The 20,391-nt window shown below is 40.8% G+C and overlaps 1 protein-coding gene across 1 annotated transcript in view; it reads right to left on the reverse strand.

Moving 5' to 3' along the window:
* Positions 1-4,124, reverse strand: part of SLX4IP (SLX4 interacting protein) — a 247,744-nt gene extending 243,620 nt beyond the window's left edge. Inside the window, 1 exon segment of the mRNA XM_049775594.1 lies at positions 3,929-4,124. The gene's annotated coding sequence lies outside the window, so the exon portion shown is untranslated.
* Between the last annotated feature and the right edge of the window lie 16,267 nt (positions 4,125-20,391).

Here is a 20,391-nt window from a genome sequence, read left to right on the forward strand (position 1 = left end):
AGGGTGTGACCCAAAAACCAAAAAAAAAATTTTTTTTTAAAGTAGATGAGCAGTTTACTGCACTGTATCTCATATAAAGTTGCTTTGAAAGAAAAATTACTATACATATACATATATACATATATATACATATATATATATACATATATATACATATATATATACATATATATATATATATATATATGACTTGGCTTAGACTTCAGAAGATTGGACATTGGCCATTCACCTCTGAATCTTGGATTCCATCGATGGAACCAGCACGGTTTTCTGCACCATCACCAGGAATTGGACTTCTGTCAGGGATGGCACTAATGCTGCCCTGGCACCGACTCGCTCCAGGGTCATGACACCCTGATGACTTACTTGGTAACTTGCTTTCAGGTCAGGTTTCCCTGCATTCCCACCTAACAGTGAGATGAAACCAGAAAATGCTCCATGTCACTCTGACTTCAACAGAGGATTTGTAAAACAAACCAGGATCACTAACTACTACAGAAACCTGACTGTGACAGGTTGATTGAAAAGAACTTTTTACTGGGACCACAGAGAAAGACTTTGGGGTAGACAACTTAATATGTACAGAGCCTGTAGTTGGTCTTATGGCACAATGCTTCATGGGTAGGGTCTCTCTGTTTTTAGGCCAAAGGTTTTTCCTTTCTATTTTCTGCATCTTTTGCTGTACCTATGCAAAAACAAAACAAAACAAACAAAAAACAAAAACAAAAACTTCCACACATTTTTTTCTTTTCTTTTTTTTATTTCTTATCTTTTCAATAGGGGCTCCCACCTTTTTCATAGAATCTTGGGACACAAATTACTTGTTTTATCACATATTTCTATAAAACTAAGAAGAAAGGAATAAAGAAAGGCAGGGAGCCAGGCGCCAAGTGGTCGCAGATGCATTGGTGGAGAAAAAAATAAGGATAGAACTAAATATCCAAGCCCAAGTCAAGGACAATAGAATCAAGAGACCTAAATTTAACAATTAAACTTAATTAGGCCTGTTATACTGGCAAACCAGGGGCAAAGGGTAGTGGTATAAGATGCACTCTGGATGGGTCTCTCTCTCTCTTCTCTATTTTTCTTTCTCTGCCTCACTGTCTCTTTGTCACACACACACACACACACACACACACACACACACACACACACACACACCAAACACAAGAAGATATAGGCCTTCTCCTCCTACTCTTCCCAACAATCTGGACAAAAGTGTTACATGAGCTGCTCAAGGTCACACAACTGATGATGGAAGAAGCATCAGGTTTAGAACACAAGAAGACTAGCTGTGATGTTGATTTCCTTACTACTATTCTGGCACATAGAATATAATATTCAGGGGCCGGAGTGGTGGTGCAAGCGTTATGGCACCTTGCCCGCGATAGCCTAGGAACAGACTGTGGATCAATCCTCCCGCATCCATATGGTCCCCCAAGCCAGGAGCAATTTCTGAGTGCATAGTCAGTAATCCCTGAGCATCACTGGGTGTGGCCCAAAAACGAAAACAAAACAAAAGAATATAATATATAGTGTACAGAAACAAAAGTTATGAATATTGCGTTTATAAAGTCCTTTCCTTCACATTACTTTTTTTTTTTTTTTGGTTTTTGGGTCACACCAGTGGCGCTCAGGGGTTACTCCTGGCTCTATGCTCAGAAATCGCTCCTGGCAGGCATGGGGGACTATATGGGATGCCAGGATTTGAACCACTGTCCATCCTGGATCAGCTGCATGCAAGGCAAACGACCTACCGCTGTGCTATCTCTATGGACCATCTTCACATTATTTCCATTTTCCAATATTTATGAAACTAAATTAAAAACAAAATACAAAAATAAAGCTTCATTCTTTTCCCAACATTGAGATGCAAAATAAGAAACAAAAATGCCAAACAACCTGCTTAGCACAGAACAAATGCAAATTATTGCCATAAATGATGAATCCACCACATATAACGGATTAATGTGACATAGGTTCACCACATTCCCAATCCAATACTTTTCATTGCCTTCAAATTGCTAATTTAAGAAAAGCAAGAGATGGAAAAAAAAATAGAGAGGAATTAACATACAAAAAGGTTGCAAAGCAATAATTTTGCTATGTCTCAAATACCTTACTCTTTCCTTAATTCCATTCTCAGATCCTCAATGTCTGTCGATACAAGTCTACAGCCTAGCTTTCTAAAAGGGGGGTATTGACTCCACGTAAATCTGTGTGTATGTATGTATGTGTGTGTGTGCTCACACCAAATTTCCTTCATTTGACCAACAGTGAAAGATTTACAAATATTCAATAATCAAAAATTAATTTAAAATTAGCTATCTATGAAACCCAAGTGATTTACTCCCACGTTGCATTTTAGCCAAAAGGCTAAGTTGTCATTTTACTCCATGAAAATATTCATGACCTGTCAAGGCTGAGAACTTTAGATTTCTCATTAAAGGAAGATAGATTAAAGTAAGTTGCCACAAAAAAAGATTTGAAAACCATGGCCCAATATTTTCTAGATCAATACTCAAACTACTGAAAAAAATTTAAAACTAAAATTAAATGTATGAGGTGTCAAAACAGAACTTAGATAAGAAAATACTTTACTGACAAATTCTCTTCCAACTACTTTTTAGGGGTGGGCCACAGTATGCAGGTGCTCAGGACTTAATCTAGGCTCCATATACAGAGTTCAATCAACAGTGTTCCTGGTCCCAGGGATCTAACTAGTTAAAGTTAGTAGTAGAGTACAAGGTAATCCTCTTACCCCCTGTACTATGTCTTCAGCCCATTCTTCAACTGTATAGAATGCAAAATTTAACCTTGAAGATATGTTCTAAAAGCACAGAAAATGTATCATAACCACATTTAAATTACAGGATGATGGGGCCTGAGCGATAGCACAGCAAGTAGGGTGTTTGCCTTGCAAGTGGTCAACTCAGTTAGATCCCAGCGTCCCATACAGTCCCGAGCCTGCCAGGAGTAATTTTTGAGTGCAGAGCCAGGAGTAATCCCAAAGTGTTGCTGGGCATGACCCAAAAGCCAATAAACAAAACATGATGACAGTACCATTTGGAATCTGTGTAGGAAGAAAGGGTAGAAAATGTCACTATTCAGTGCTCTGTAAAAGCTAAAGTACTTTGCTTGGAGGGAAATTATAATTAGGTGGCTTGGGAAAGTCCCAAAACTCAGATGCTGCTGATAAGTTTACACACCACAATTTGAGCCCTGACTAACTAGGATACTGGTTTGAAAATTAGAGAACTGATCAACCAATGCGGCTATATCTAGGATCCAAGAAAAAAAATTCTAAACAATTCATATTAACCCATGAAGAAAGTAAAAGGGGCAACAGAAAAGAATGAAGCAAGCAAAATACTTGTTTGTATAGTCTACTGGACTAAGAATCTTTGGGTATCATTACTCACCCAAATCTTACAGCTCTCAAGGTGATAAAGACAAATGAAACTGTTTTGTCTCCTGTTGAAGCCTAATGACCTAGCATAAGTAGGTAATCAATGGAAGTACTTCATACATAGATGAATGAATGAGATGCATTTACAAACACCTAAATTTCACAACAAAATTGAGAAGGGGACTTTATTTTCGAATATAAATCCAGACAGCGACAATTTGCTATAATACTTTAACCCAACCATAAATCCGTAACACTGCTTTTTAGGGGTTTTTGTTTGTTTGGTTGGTTGGTTAGTATTTTTTGCTTTGTTTTGTTTTGTTTTTGCTATTTTATAAATCAGGCATCCTGTATCCTCAGGTTTAACTGCACAACTCTAAAAATGAAGAGTAGTCGAAACACAAGGAGAGTCAGAAAAGGCTCAACAATCAAAGAAAAATAATAAAGGGAGAGGATATGTGCGAAACATTCAGTTTGGAGAAAGGAACATCTTAGGTTTCAGGATTTCTAGATTCTTACCTATGCTCTTGGCAGTTTAGGCTCGGATTTTTATTTGTTTTTGTTACTTTCCAGAGTGGTCACGGAGGTGTAATAGGTGGCAGTAGAAACTCAAAGCTATACAAAGAGAGTTGGACCAGCAGCCCAACTTTTAGAGACTTTAGGAATTCTGGCGTCTGGTTCATTTCCCCCCTCCCGTGTTTTCCCCCACCGCGATGTCAAATGCTGCAGCAGCCGGAACCTAAACAAATCTGGACCGCTACGGCCGCCGTCCGTTGACTTGAAGTCACGCCAGGATTTAAGATGGCGCCAAAATATTTAGGCAAGAAGCGTGAATTTGCCCAAAAGAAAAATGGCCTCCGTCAAGGTATAAAGACCCGCCCCAAACCAAAATGGCGACAGAGACGAATTAATTAAGAGAAATACGATTGGCCTAGGGAGGATCACGGTATCCCACGGTAACTGTGGCGCTTTAAAAAAAAATAAATAAAAGAGCCCAATTTCTGAGTTACATCCAGACATAAAAAAAAATGTGGTTTTATGTCATAGAACATTTTGTGACATTTTCATTTCACAAGAATTTTTTGCTGAGAAAATTCTAGAGGAAAGACGTTAGGAATTAAGTGATCCTTCACCGATCCTGGCCCGATCAACTTGCAAAAGAGCCGTGCTGCAATGCAACTTCCCATTGTCTTTTGAACGACTCAGAAAGAAGGCTTAGCGCTCCAACGGGGACGGTGGTGTAGACACTAGGAAGAACAGGATTTTTTGTTTATTTAGGGTTTGGGGGGGGGCTCCTGGCAGGCTAGGGGGACGATATAGGACGCCGGGGATCGAACCCAGGTCAGCTCTGGATGGGCCGCGTGCAAGGACAAGGGAGAAGAGTTCTAAGACGCAGCAAGGCTAGGACGCCCTAGGACCCCCGCCTGACTCGAGGCCTCTTAGCAGCAGCTACAAGGCGGGGCGGGGCTGAGGAAAAAACAGTACTTTCCAGGTTTTAGGGGAGTAGCCGCAAGGAAGGAGGAGAGTTGGCGTTGACAGACAGAACTGGCCGCTCCGTGAGCGGCTGAAGCGTCAGCTGACAGCTCTGGCGTTCACTGGCATGCAGCTCAAGACGGGAACCCTCTGCCCGTCCCGCTGCGTCCTACGACAAGTGCGAATCACGCCCCGCGCCACTTCTTCCGGTCCAAGCCTGGCGCGAGAACACGCATGCGCTCTCTACGAGAACGGCGCCCGCTTCCCCTTCTCTGGGAATTGCGCATGCCTACGTCTCCTAGAACTGGTCCCGCGCCTTTGAGAACTGCGCATGCTCCATCGTCTCCGAGACCTCGCAGGCTCTGAGACCCGAGAACGCGCATGCTCCGTCTCAGAGCGCCAGGCTCGGTCGCTCTGACCTCCGGCGGCAGGTGCTGTGACCGAGCTCCTGGCACGGCTCCTGCCTGGGCTAGCTGCTGGCGTGCAGGTGAGAGTGCGGAACCGCGACTGGGAAGCGGGCTTTCGCTAGGTGACAGAGGGGGTCTGGCACGCCGAGAAGTACCTCTGCACCCCTGCTCAAGAAAGGTAGGTCACTGACGGCCTCACTCAGGATATTTAGGGGCAGGGACCAACTACCTTTATTTTTATCTGTAGTATTTCTTGTGCGGTGCCAGGGATCACACTCTAGGCCTTATGCAAGCTAGGTTGGAGCATATGATCTGGGGTGGAGGGTCAGGTTGGCTCGATTTACACTCACACACGGGCCCGGGGCTGGAGCATATGATTTGGGGGCTCAATTTGCCTCGCTTTACACACACACACACACACACACACACACACACACACACACACACACACACACGGGCCCGGGGCTGGAGCATATGATCTGGGGGCTCAATTTGCCTCGCTTTACACACACACACACCCCACATCCCAGATAATAGTTTAAGCCATGCAAGCTAGGCTGGAGTTTATGATCTGGGTGTGGTCAGGTTGCCTCGACTTAGCACACACACACACACCAGACAACACACACACACACACCCCAGATAATATCATAAGCCATGCAAGCTAAGCTGGAGTATATGATCTGGGGGGGGTCAGGTTGCCTCGACTTACACTTACACACACACACACACACACACACACACACACACACACACACCAGACAACACCCCCTCCCAGATAATATCATAAGCCATGCAAGCTAAGCTGGAGTATATGATCTGGGGGGGGGTCAGGTTGCCTCGACTTACACACACACACACACACACACACACACACACACACACACACACGATACTATTATAAGCCATGCAAGCTAGGCTGGAGTATATGATCGCGGGGGTCAGGTTGCCTCAATTTACACACACACACACACACACACACACACACACACACACACACCAGATATATTTCAGATATATATTTCTTGGGGAGCAAACTCCAAGAAGTGCTCCATGCGAGCCCTTCTGCCGGGCCACATTATCATTGGGCTGGAAAAGATGCGCATCGGTGCTGCCATCTTCTAGCTGGAACGTGAGTCTACACAGTCACGCCCTTTTCCGAGGGGCCACCTTATATACCTGGGAAAGCCCCCCCCCACACCTTGTGATCCTGGGCGTACTGGGAAAGAAAAGGCAGGACCTCAGGCCTATGGACCTTTGAGCATGGGTGGGTGAAGATCCTTTTGAGAGTGGAGGAGCCATGAGTTGGTTTTCACTCCTCAATATGCAAAGCATCTTCACTAACCTAGGAGCTTCTCTACCTTTTTCTGACCCAGGCCTGCTGACCTTTCTGTATCTTCCCGTCCTCCCTTCTTGAAGCCCTTATCTCATCCAGATGTCTCCCCATTTTTGAGCATTTCACTTGTTGCCCATTTGGGATATCCTGGGGTCTATTAGGGCCCCAACTTGAAAATGCTGCTCTAGCCCTTTGAGCTACCTATTCCAGCCTCTGTGCTTTTAACTGCTAAAAACAGGTAGAAACTACATCTAGAAAACTACAGCTTTCTATGTTATACTTTGGTTCGTGTTTGGAGCCCGTAACCAGCTGTGCTATTGCTCCATCCCATCTATGTTATACTCTAAGATATTTAGATTTCACCTTCTAGTTTAAGATCTTAACCTTGACTGACTGGAGAGAAAGTATGAGTTTAAAGTGGACCGACTCCAATCCCCAGCACTGCATACCCAATATCGTTTCCTAGGCACCTTCTGGTGTGATCAGAAACAAAAGAAAAGAAAATGTAGCTTAGAAGTCAAACAGGCTTCTGAACAAAGTCAAAACTGATTTATTTTATTGTGGAATGCAGGGTGGCTACTTGGAATGTGGAGACTTGGTAGAATGAAGTAAGACAGGTTCTCAAACTGATTACTTGGTAAAGAGGTAGTTAAAACTTAGATCAGACCTGACCTTAGAGTTTCTGATTCCTTGAGTCAGCGGTTACAGCCGTTATCTGTCTTTTTGTTTTTGTTTTTAGGTTGCACCCAGCGGCATTCAGGTGTTACTCCTGGCTCCTTGCTCAGAAATGGCTCCTGGGAGGCGCAGGGGACCATGTGGGATGCTGAGAATCAAACCTGGGTCGCCCGCGTACAAGGCAAATGCCCTGCCTCTGTGCTATCTCTCTGATCCCTCATTTTCATTTTTAACAAAGCCCCCATGTGTAGTAATGCTACTAAGCGTACCACATTGAGAATCCCTTGATTAGAAGAAGTCTCATCTTGGCTATGAATCTCAACTATGACTTTGAAGCAGGTCATTAAGAAGAAAATGTGTCAAATGGCAGGAATGGGCACTGAGGCATTGTTTTAATAAGGATTGATAAGGAAAGGGGTAGGGTCATGCTATAAATGGTTAAGCCCTTCCTTGCCTTAAATTTAAGGTTCAAATCCCCAGTGCCACATAAAGTCTGCCAACCACCACCAGGAATTGCTCCTGAGCACAGAGCCAGGAATAGTTCTGAACATTGCCAAATACCCCTACACCCTCCCCCAACAATGCTTTTTATATGTAATATAGGTAGAACAGCAGAAAAAATGACTCCTTTTTATATAAGATGATTTTAGACCATCATCTGAACAGTTGAAAAAAAAAACTAGTAAATCATTTGCTTATGTGTGTCTAAGCTGGTTTATGTAGGAGGGGCTGGAGAGATAGCATGGAGGTAAGGCATTTGCCTTTCATGCAGAAGGTCGGTGGTTCGAATCCTGGCATCCCATATGGTCCCCTGAGCCTGCCAGGAGTGATTTCTGAGCATGGAGCCAGGAATAGCCCCTGAGCACTGCCGGGTGTGACCCCCAAAAAAAATTTATGTAGGAGCCATTGGATGCTTTGTTTGGAAAGACTAAGGCCACACCCAGCTGTGCTCATGGCCTACTCCTGGCTCTGCTCAGGGTGATGCAGGAGCTATGCTAGCAAGTCTTGGGTTCTTTGATATTTTCAAGAATGAAAATATTAAGTAAAAAAATGCCCAGACTCAAAGTTGGAAAGTGAAAAGGGGAAAAGGAAAGTCCCCAACCAGGGAGGAACTTAGTATAGGATTAAGTTAACTATATCTCAGTTTGTAGGGGTTTTATAGGGGGCAAAATGCATCTTCACATTACTTGTCAAGTGGCAAGAATGTTAGAGATTGCAGAAATCTTACAGAGTAGCCTGACTGGCCTTGTTCTTGTGTGTTATTTATTTGGTCTTGGGTTTTATCCAGTATCTTCTAGTCTCTATGAGCCTAAGGTCTAGGGCAGTATCTCTGATGTTAAACAATAGTTCAGTTTACATTTATCAGAATTAGCCCAGTAATTTGCAGGATCTTAAACAGTGTAGGATGAGAACAGTCAAAAATGGAACTGCTCACAGCAGCTGTCAGGGGGAAAGTGAGGATTATTCTTTCATTGGGATCAAATGTAGTCCCAGCTTTTAAAACTGACTCAGCTTCTGTATACGAGGAAAGGAAGTACTTTAACTCCTAGACTATCAGTGGGCCTCTTTTAATGTTAACACCAATAACTGTCATCATTTTAACTGCTATTTAAAAATCTGAGGACAAGAAAAGAGAATTGTTTTTCAGTTTTTCAACTGAATTCAACTGTTGGAATTCAGAAGGAAAAAAAATCACCAAAACCCAAAGCCAACATAATCTTTATGAAAGAAAAGGCATTTCACAATTTCATTAAACTTTATGAAGTACCACAGTCATAGAGCTAGGTTAATTGTTTAACATTATCTAATACTCTTCCCAATGAAATTACATCTAGTAGAATTTTCCATTACTTTTCTAATAGTTGAAGCATAGTAGCCAAGGCTACCTTAATGTTTTGTGCAAAAGACCAACAGATAGCGCCCAGGTCGTCCAGTTAGCCAAATGAGATAATGCCTGGTGATGCTAGTCTAGTTTAATTCACATAAGTTCCAATTCCAGTTCTGGTGTGTTCTAAAGCATATTATTTGTGGTCTGAAATATAGATCCTGATGTTTTCTTTCATATCTTTATCTTTGAATATTCTCAAAAAATGTATATTTTTATGAAATAGAGCAAATTGCTCACTGCTTTGAGCACTAATCTATTCCAAGCTCAGTGCTAAACTAAAGAAAACAAATCTGGAGTGATAGCACAGTGGGTAGTGCATTCATCTTGCAAGCATTTGACCCGTTTTATTTCCCAGCATCCCATATGGTTCCTCAAGTACAGCCAGCAGTCACCCCTTAGCACCGCCAGGTGTATCTAAAAACAAAGAAAACCATTGAAATTATCTACCTGATTCTATTTATTAGGCCACTGATATTTATTTGGAATTTTGGTTTTTGGGTTTGGGGCCTTTGTGCTATTCATGACTGTGCTCAGGACACCATATAATAATACACCTGGGATTAGAACAGGAGCTTTGCTTAATTAACTATATTATCTTGCCAGCCTGTTTGAGAGATAGACTTTGGACAAAATGGCACCAGATCACTATGAAATTTTTATATGTCTGATAAAGAATCAGAAGAGCATAACAGGTACTAAATACGTTAGAATAGCTGACCACAAAGGCCTTCATGATTCATGAGTCTGTCATGAACTCAGTTTTCACTATCTTCATGCCCTGGAATGATAGTAACTCTTAATAGATATAGGTTACTAATACTTGGCTTTTATTTTATTATTTATTTATTTATTTATTTATTTATTTATTTATTTATTTATTTTTGCTTTTTGGGCCACACCAATTTGACGCTCAGGGGTTACTCCTAGCTATGCACACGGAAATTGCCCCTGGCTTGGGGGACCATATAGGATGCCGGGGGGTTGAACCGCGGTCCATCCTATGCTAGCGCTTGCAAGGCAGACACCTTACCTCTAGAGCCACCTTCCCGGCCCCAGCTTTTATTTCAAAAAAAAACAAACTTTATTTTGGGGCCGGAGAGATAGCATGGAGGTAAGGTATTTGCCTTGCATGCAGGATGGCAGTTCAAATCCCGGCATCCCATATGGTCCCCTCAGCCTGCCAGGAGCGATTTCTGAGCATAGAGCCAGGAGTAACCCCTGAACGCTGCCAGGTGTGACCCAAAACAAAACAAAACAAAAAACTCTATTTTATTTGTTGATTGATTGTTTTGGGGGCCACACCCTGTGACGCTCAGGGGTTCTTCCTGGCTCTGCACTCAGAAATCACCCCTGGTTGGCTGGGGTACTGACCATATGGAATGCTGGGAATCAAACCGGGTTCCTCCTGGGTCTACCACATGCAAGGCAAATACCCTACCGCTGTGCTGTGTCTCCAGCACCTAACACTTGATTTTTTAAACATATCATACTAGAATATCTACCAAAATTTTAGGACTGTACAATCAAGTTGAATGCCAGAATTACCTGCCAATAATCTTGTAGTCAGTCGTGTAATGTTTTGTCATTTATAAAGTGGTCTCATAATCTTGCTATAAAATAAAATGAGATAAAAATTTAAAAAATGGGTCTGGAGCTATAGCACAGTAGGTAGAGTATTTACCTTGCATGTGGCCAACCGTGGTTCAATCCCTGGCATCCTATATGGTTCCTTGTGCCTGTCAAAAGTGATTTCTGAGCACAGAACCAGGGGTAACTCCTGAACACCACAAAATGCAACCCAAAAAAACAAAAAACAAAAAAAAAATCAAAAAAGAAAGTAAACTGGCACAGAGCTATAAAACAGCTAGGGCACTTAATTAAATTGCATGGAGCCGACTCTGTTCAGTCCCTGGCAACATGTATGGCTCCCTGCATGAGTAACCTGAATGTAATCAGGAGTAAGTCTTGAGTACCACTGGGTGTGATTTATATATTTGTATGGTTTTAAATATACTTTATCTAACTATATATAGTTATATATAATCATATATGGAAACTTGATTAATGCATGGTATGTTTGGCAATATATTAATGTCCTCTCCCTTTTTTATTGAGATAAACAAGGATCTTGCATTTATACATTATTTTTTCACTTGTGCTGGCTCCAGGTTGAATGCTTTAGTTGTAATATTCGTCAAGTGTGACCCACTGGGATCTAGAGCTTGAGCATTGCATTGTGGTGCCTTCCAGGGGACACACACATATTAGATGTGGCACTCAGTAGTTGTAGTGCATCCAAGATTATATGTTTGACCGGAGAGATAGCATAGCAGTAGGCATTTACCTTGCATGCCGCCAACCCAGAACAGACCTGGTTTCGATTCCCAGCATTCCATATGGTCCCCAAGCCTGCCAGGAGTAACCCCTGAGCGCTGCCAGGTATGACCCAAAAACCAAAAAAAAAAAAAAAAAAAATGTCACATGGTTGTGGCTCATCTGTAATCTCAGGGAGACATGGACAAACTGGAGTCCGCTGTATGCAAGGGAGGTGCCCTTTTCCACTGCACTACCTCTCTGACCCTAGCAATGTCTTTGAAATGGTTAGTTCAAGGTAGTTGTGTGGTTAAATTTCAAACCATAGAAAACCTTTTGTACAGTAGGCTGCACGGTGAAATTTAATCCTGATACAATTCTTTTCACTGACTTCGAAGGTAGACCTCAAATAATTTAAAAGTAAGTGTGGTTTATAATGCATATAGAATATCAGAGCACTGTAGAAAAATAAAGGGGTCTGAAATACTTTTAAGTTGTAAGAAAAGCCATGCTTTCCTTCCCAAATAATAGTTTGGGGGTCATTTTGATAGGTTTGGTTTGGAAGCCACACCCAGTGGTGCTGAGGGCTTGTTTGTAATGAACTAGAGGTTCATATAAAGTGTGGGGTATTGAACCTGGTTCAACTACAAACAAGGAGAACATCCTACCCCCTGTACTATCTCTCTGCCCTCCCCTCCCCTCCAGATAATAATTTAACAGCAAAACCCTTAAAGGATATAAATCTGGACCTTGGGATTTACTAATTCTGGGAATAATACATGGAGATAACTCTTAAGACTTGTTTATTATATACGTGCCGAACATAAGCATGAACTTAGTTCAGTGTTATGTTTTATTCTGATTCACAAGGGAAGGAATAAGTAAAAATTCGGATGAGAATTTTTCTAATAGTTTTATACCAAATTCACAGAGGCATTTTATGATATGCAGCATAATCGAGTCAAAATTAATTCTTAGTATATTTCAGAGTAATAGAGCAGGTATCTCACATTCTGTTTTTATGTTCAGAATTTAGGAAGTTGAAGCCATTCACTTTATATATATTTATATATTTATTTATTTATTTATTTATTTATTTATATTGGTTTTTGGGTCAAACCCGGCAGCACTCAGGGATTACTCCTGGCTCTGTGCTCAGAAATCCCCCCCAGCAGGCTCGGGGGACCATATGTGATGCCAGGATTTGAACCACCATCCTTCTGCATGCAAGGTAAATGCCTTGCCTCCATGTTCTCTCCGGCCTCTATTTATTTTATAGCATTATAAATCTTGATGTTATTCTCTATAACCTAATGTGCTTCCTTTAAATTAGAATACTTAGCCTGCAGACTTGAGTTTTCAAACCTTCTGACCTTTTGAACCCCACCCATGGTTTCTAAATGAAAGTTATAGAGTGAAAGTTTGGTTTTACTCCTAAATTTGTAACTCCAGGCAACTTAATTTAGTAGTGTTGGGCTGGAGAGATAGCACAGCCTTCAGGTATTGCAGCTCCAGGACCAATAATGGTTCGAATCCCGGCATCCTATATGGTCCCCTGAGCCTGCCAGGAGTGACTTCTGAGTAAAGAACCAGGAGTAGCTCCTGAGCATTACCAGATGTGACCCAAAAACAAAACAAAAAAGTAGTACAGTGTTTTTATGTAATCTGTGTTTGATGTTTTCATGTAATCTGTATTGACAGCAACTTCTGCAGTTACTAGATGCACAGTCTAAAATGCAATCAGTGACTTAACACATAAAGTGGTAATGGACAGAGAGATAGTACGGGGGGAGGGTACTTTCCTGGCATGCAGCCAACCTGGATTTGATCCCCAGCATCCCCATGTACCCCCAGGTCCTCCAAGAATGAGTCCTGAGGGCAGAGCCAGGAGTAGCCCCTGAGCACTACCGAGTATGTCCCTACCCCCCCCCAAATACCACAGAAACACCATTAATTTATAACACTGAAAATTATTTACTACAATTTTGAAATCCATGCATGACTCAGAATTTAAGATCTTACTGTACATTTAAGTATTGACACAAGAGGCCCAGGTTTTATCCTTGCCACCACAAAATCCCCAAGAATCAATGGGTATTCCCTTAAATCAAAAGCAAAAGTAATGTTTTGTTAAAAAAAAATATGTGTGTATATATATATATATAAATGTAATTTCTTAACTTCACTGCTACATTGAAAATGAATTTTTTTTTTTTTTTTTTTTTTTTTTTTTTTTGGTTTTTGGGCCATGCCCGGCAGTGCTCAGGGGTTACTCCTGGCTGTCTGCTCAGAAATAGCTCCTGGCAGGCATGGGGGACCATATGGGACACCGGGATTCGAACCAATCACCTTTGGTCCTGGATCAGCTGCTTGCTATCTCTCCAGGCCCAAAAATGAAATTAATTTTTATGTAAAGAAAATGATGTCTTTGGGGGCTAGAGTGATAGCACAGAGCAGGTAGGGAAGTTTCTTACATGCGGCCGACGTTGACATCGCATATGGCCCCCTGAGCCTACCAGCAGTGATTTTTGAGTGCAGTCAGGAGTAACACCTGAGTATGGTCAGGTGTGGGCCCCCTCTCCAAACAAAATGATGTCTGTGTATATTTTTCAAGATTCATAAAGTGTTCCCAGCAGATAATGTTGATTATTTTTACCATTGTGGCAGAAAGTTCAGCATTGTTTCCTAAGTTTCCTAAACTAATTGCCACCATTTTCTTAGGTGTGTTGATGCTGAAGTACTATGAGCTTACAGAAGTTCTGGAGGGAGTACAAAGTTCTGATTGTTATGGTGCCTTTGATTGGATTCATACATGTGGGTTGGCACACAATCAAAAGCAGCCCTGTTTTCCAAGCACCTATTAAAGACAACATTCCTGACACAGATAGTCTGGCCCTTTCAAGTTCTCCAGAGAACCACATCCGAGGAAAATAGCAGATTTGGGGTAAGTTTGATTCTGATCAACCAAATGGTATGATTTCACAATGGGAAAACATAATCTTTTAATATAGACTTCTGGCAAGACAACCTTAACTTGGTGAGATATCTATTATTTTATATATATATATGATCTATAGGCAAAATAATTTCTCCAGATGCTTCTACAGAAGTATTCTGCACAAAGAACTTTGACACTTGCTTGACAGAGTCACTAGGATGAAAAGGAGGACAATCTGTTTTATTTGTTCTGTCCTTTTGCCTGCAAAGTTAGGAAGATTGAGAATATATTCTCACTATAAATCCATTCCAAGTAATAAAAATGGCTCTATACTCATATTTAAGATAAATAAAAACTAATCATATTATCTTAATATTTATATTATTGTTTGAAAGTTTTGAATTTATGTTTATTATTAATCATTTCAAGTCAAACAAGTCCCTTGTTTTTTTGTTTGTTTTTTGTTTTGGGGTCACACCCGGCAGTGCTCAGGGGTTACTCCTGGCTCTATGCTCAGTACTTTCTCCTGGCAGGCTCAGGGGACCATATGGTATGCCGGAATTTGAATCACGGTCCTTCTGCATGCAAGGCAAATGCCCTACCTCCTTGCTATCTCTCCGGCCCCACGAGTCCCTTGTTAATCATTACAAAATTCTAAAAGTTGAAAGTCACAAATGTTTTCTTTTAATTCCTTTGCTAGCTAAAGTCGATCTTAACTGACATGGGTCAATTTGCAGTCTTTATCACAATAAAACATAGTTTTAAGACAAACATAATGTATTTGACTATGACTGTTACACTATATGATTATATTGATATAATATATGTATCATCCTGATGTTTTGGCTTTTTTTTCTTTGGTTTTGGGGGCCATGCTCAGCAGTGCTCAGGTCTTAACAGATCTCAGGTAGCTCTTGGGGGCTTTTATGTGGTACCATGAATGGATCAAACCCAGGTCAAGCTTGTGCAGTCAGTTTCTTACCCATTAAACCATCTATCTCCCCAGTACAAGTACTGTATTATTTTAAGTATGGGTGTTAATGTACTAAAGTCTTGTGATGTTAAGTTATGAAATTCATTTGGTCCAGATAGAAAACTAGTGAAGAATTATCTTCTGACCTTAAGTTAGTAATTAAATGCTATCAATTCTTGCATAAAGTATGTCCATTTAAGAATCTCTTCCTTATTAAAAAAAATAAATCTCAATTAACGTTTTCCTATTTATAGGAGTCTATAGTTAAACTGCAATATAATTTCCAACTATATTATTTCAAATAAAGATTCTATTGCTAAATATTCATAAGGATATAGGGCCTGAGCAATAGTAGACCAGATAGTGCATTGACTTTGTATGTAGCCAACCCAATTTCAACCCAATTTTAGATCCCCAAAACCCAGCCAGGAGTAAGCCCTGAGAACCACTGAGCATGTCCCCCAAAAAACTTTAAGTTGATTATGATTTAGAGTATTAGCTATAAAAATATGGATAGTATGTAGAAGTTTTATTTTGCTACACTTTTTCTCCTGCGTTTTTTTAGGCATTCAGTGTGTATGTGTGTGCATGCAAACATGTGCGTATGAATTGGTGCACCATTCTGATCATGAATATATTGAAAAAAATAAACAGATCATTTAAAAAATGCATAAAAGGATTCCAAAATCATGTATCAATCTTTGAAAATACAAATGGTTCAATAAAATATTTTTTTCCTTGTCCCATCAAAACTGATTGTTGACCCTAATACTGTATTATAGATCTTTTCGGTTAAATCTTTAGTTCACACAAATTTGTTAGCTAGATGAGTAGTTTTCTTCGTGTTTCCAAGGAAAGTTTTTTTGAGATTCTTAGTTTACAATACTATTAATGATAGTTGGTCATGCACATAATTCCAGCACCACACATTACCAGTGTACCCACCTCCTTCCCAGCACCCCAAGACTCCTCCCTTTCAAGCCCTTCCCACTTGAATGGATCATTTCTTCTATAATGTTGCCTTTGATCCTTGGTTACTACATTGCTGTCTCACATATGAGAGATTCTGTATATACCCCATTTTTTCTGACTGACTTGACGCAGCATAATATGCTCTAGATTTGCCCATGTTGCTGCAAATTTCTTGGTTTTGTTCTTTCTTAGAGCTGCTTAGCATTTCATTGTGTTTATGTCTTGATCTATACATGGGCATCCATCTCTTGGGCATTGTACTAAGTGTGGCAGTGAACATAGGTTTGCATATATCCTTTCAAAAGAGTGCTTTTGTTTTGAGGAATAGATGCCAAGTAGTGGTATTGCTGGGTCTTATAGTAGTTCTATTACTATTTGTGCTTTCCATAGCAGCTGAACTAGATGACATTTTCACTAACAATGGGTTCCTCTCTCAACACAACCCCACCATATATAAACACTGGCTGTTTATAATAGACTTAATGATATGTGTCATTCTCTTAGGCATGAGATGATATTTTCATTATTTTGACTTATATTTCCCTAATTCTGAGTGACTATGAGCACTTTTTTATAGGCCTGTTGACATTCATATTTCCTCTTTGGGAAAGTATCTTTCCCTTTCCTGAGACGTTACTAGAGTTTTTAAGTTTATGCTTTATAGGTGTTGTATATCAACCTATTGTCTGCTGTATTGTGTACAGAAAGTTTCTCCCCTTCAGTAAGTCAACTTTTTGTTACAGCTTGAGTTTCTTTTGTTCTGCAGTAGTTTTTTTATTTTATTTTTGCTCTGGGAAAATACTTTTATTATAAATATAAAATTTTATGGTTGAAAGAATCCTACTCAGTAATTCACATACCTTCATTTCAGCAGGTGACTAAACAATGCTCAGCATCAAGAATAAAGCAAATATTTTCTGGTGGTTGCTTTTCCTTGTTCACCAGCATTTATTTTAGAAAAATAATGTTGTCTGTCAAAACTTTTTGTAAATGCAGATTTAAAGATACAGATTGTGGGGCTGGAGAGATAGCACAGCGGTAAGGCTTTTGCCTTAGATGCAGAAGGTGGTTCAAATCTCGGCATCCCATATGGTCCCCTGAGCCTGCCAGAAGCGAGTTCTGAGCGTAGAGCCAGGAGTAAGCCCTGAGCACTGCTGGGTGTGACCCAAAACCAGAAAAATAAATAAATAAATATACAGATTCTTTGGGACAGGGAGATATAGGGATTGGGGCACACATCTTGCTTATGTCAGGTGGGGCTCCCTCTCTGACACCATACAGTGTCTTGAAATAGGGACTTGCAGTCCCAAAGGCCCCCACACATTACCAGTGTGACCCTGGAAGCAAGGAGTTCAGTGTGGATATAGTCCTGATTGCCCCAATTCGTGGGGCATAAGAGCAAGGCTCAGGCACGAGCATTGAACTTCTGGCTGGGATAACAGAGGATTGCTGAGAGTCATTTAAATGGTGCTTAGGTGGCCCCCAGAAAGCTTGTTTACTTTTGTTTGCTTGTTTTAAAGAAAAGGTTATATAATCTTGCCACTTACTCCATTTGCAAGGACTCTCCAGATAATAATTTGAATAGTTTTAATTTTGTACTGTCAACTCTGGTTTTTATGACATTTTGGGGGTGGATTTTTTTGTTTTGTTGTTGTTGTTTTTAGTCTTCTTTGGGGTTGAAAAGTTAGTACAGTGTTATGGCATCTGCCTGTCAAGAGGCTGACACAGATTTGTGCCCCAGTACCACATATGATCCCTAGAACACTGTCAGGAGTGAGCCCTGAGCACTCTTGGATATGGCCTCAAAACAAAATAAATAAATAAAAGTCTTCAAAGCTAATATGATGATCTCTAAGAGCTACCAAATTATTTTTGCTTGCTGTCCCCAGAGAAAATATTCTTGCCTCTTGGAGAGCCAAAATACTGGGAAAGGAAACAAATTTTTTAAAGGTACAGGCAAAGAATTTTTGCTTGTTTGCTGTCTTCACAATAAAAAATAAGTATGTTCTTGATATTGAGAGTTAACCTTTCTTCTCTCTCATTGCCAAACCCAGCAGTTCTCATGTATCTTCCTCATGGAAGACATTATCTTGATAAATAAACCTCTAAGACAGGGGTCTTAAACTCGCAGCCTGTGGGCCGTTTGTGGCCCTTCGTACAACATTTTGTGGCCCGCAGCTGGCCTTCAAATATTGCAGTATTCTCTATTATTTGCTTACCGAATAATCGCAATAAAAATCGCATTAGTAAGAAAAAAAATCACATTAAACATTCGCATACCCCGAGCAATTCCATTCGGGGTATGCAAATGTTTAATGCGATTTTTTGCGATTTTTTTCTTACTAATGCGATTTTTTTATTGCGAATATTCAGTAAGCAAAATCCCTTACTCACCCCGACTTTGCCTCCTGTGGCCCCCAGGTAAATTGAGTTTGAGACCCCTGCTGTAAGACATTCAAGAAGAGAAACTTGTGCTTTCCCTAGTTGGGGCCACTGGCAGCTGTTTGCACAACAGAAACTTCAGTCTAAAGACAAACTGTTTGGGGGACAGGATGCACAGAGGTTACACATGGCCCTGTGCTCAGAAATTACCCCTGGCAGGCTTGGGGGATCATAAGGAATTCCGAGAATCAGACCCGGGTTTGTCCTAGGTTGGCTGCATGCCAATCAAACACCCTACCACTTTGCTATTACTCTGGCCCCTAAGCACAAACTCTTAATAGAAGTTTTTAACTTGATGTAGTCCTGTTTGTTTATTTCTGTTGCTATTATCTTTTCCACTGGGGTCATCTTGTAATTAAGTTGCCAACTCCTCTTTTAAAATGTGCATAGAATTTTATTGTAATTTATTTTTTAAAGAAATGGGGGGGGGGGTTGAGAGCTCTCATTATCTAAAATAATCAGTCTCCTTTGTGAGGGACAGTGAGGCCCATCACTTTACCAGACACTAAAGTTAAAATGAAAGTCACAGTTGGCAGGGTGGTGAGAGTGTGTTTTCAGAGGGAGGGCAATTTGTTGAAAGCGCTCTAGAAAGCCCTATTTACGTTTTTTGAGGCTGAGCCTAATGGCATACCCATCTCCAATGCTATCTTGTTACCTGCAGTTTCTAATAGATTATTCCCTCACTGGTCCAGATGTTCTGAAGACAGACTTGTGGGGGGACTTGTTGATTCCCACTTTGGAGCTAGATCTGCTTCCAATATTTGACAATTTGGATTCTGGTGACTTGCCCATGATTTCATAGTCTTATGCTAGTGGACCTTAAAGGAAGTTGTATTTATCTTACCTTCTTCTGATTGCTTTGGCAGGGCTCTTCCAGGTCCTTATGCTCTATATGACTCTGGCTGCCAGATATACCCTCTTAAGGCAGGGTCTTTCTGCTTCTAAACTCATCCCTTTTTTTGGTTTGGCCCCTATACCCAGTGTTGCTAAGGGCTACACCTGGCTGTGCTCGGGCCTCCATACAGTGCAGAGATTGATTTCAGCCCCGCCCTCCCCCCATGTAATGTGTATGCTCTGGTTCCTTGGCACTATTTCCCGAATCCCCATATTAGTACTTTGTCTTGTGAAGAAAGCTTCATTGAAGATTAATGAAGTGAAGGTTTAATCTAAATTGATTTTCATTCATTATCTTCACTCAAGGATTTTGTTTTGGAGCCACAGGATCAGTCCTGGAAGGCTCCGAAGACCATATGGTGATACAGGAGATTGAAACCGGTTAGCAGTGGTGATACAGGGGATTGAAACTTAGCAGTGTTTAAGAAAGTATTTTATCCTCTGTTCTATCTCTTCAGAGACTTATGCCACCTAGTTATTCCATCTTCTTTTTTACTCTAATTTGTTATTACTTGCTTTTTATCTGGGGGATTGCACATCCAGCAGTGCTCAGGTATTATCTCTGGCTCTGCACTCAGGAATTACTTCTGTCGGTGCTTGGGGGCGAACATGGGGATTGAACCTCTGTCAGCCACATCCTCAGCAAGCGTACACACTGTTTTATCTCTTCA

Source organism: Suncus etruscus, chromosome 6 (genome assembly GCF_024139225.1).
Source record: "Suncus etruscus isolate mSunEtr1 chromosome 6, mSunEtr1.pri.cur, whole genome shotgun sequence".
In the NCBI taxonomy this organism is placed as follows: Eukaryota; Metazoa; Chordata; class Mammalia; order Eulipotyphla; family Soricidae; genus Suncus; species Suncus etruscus.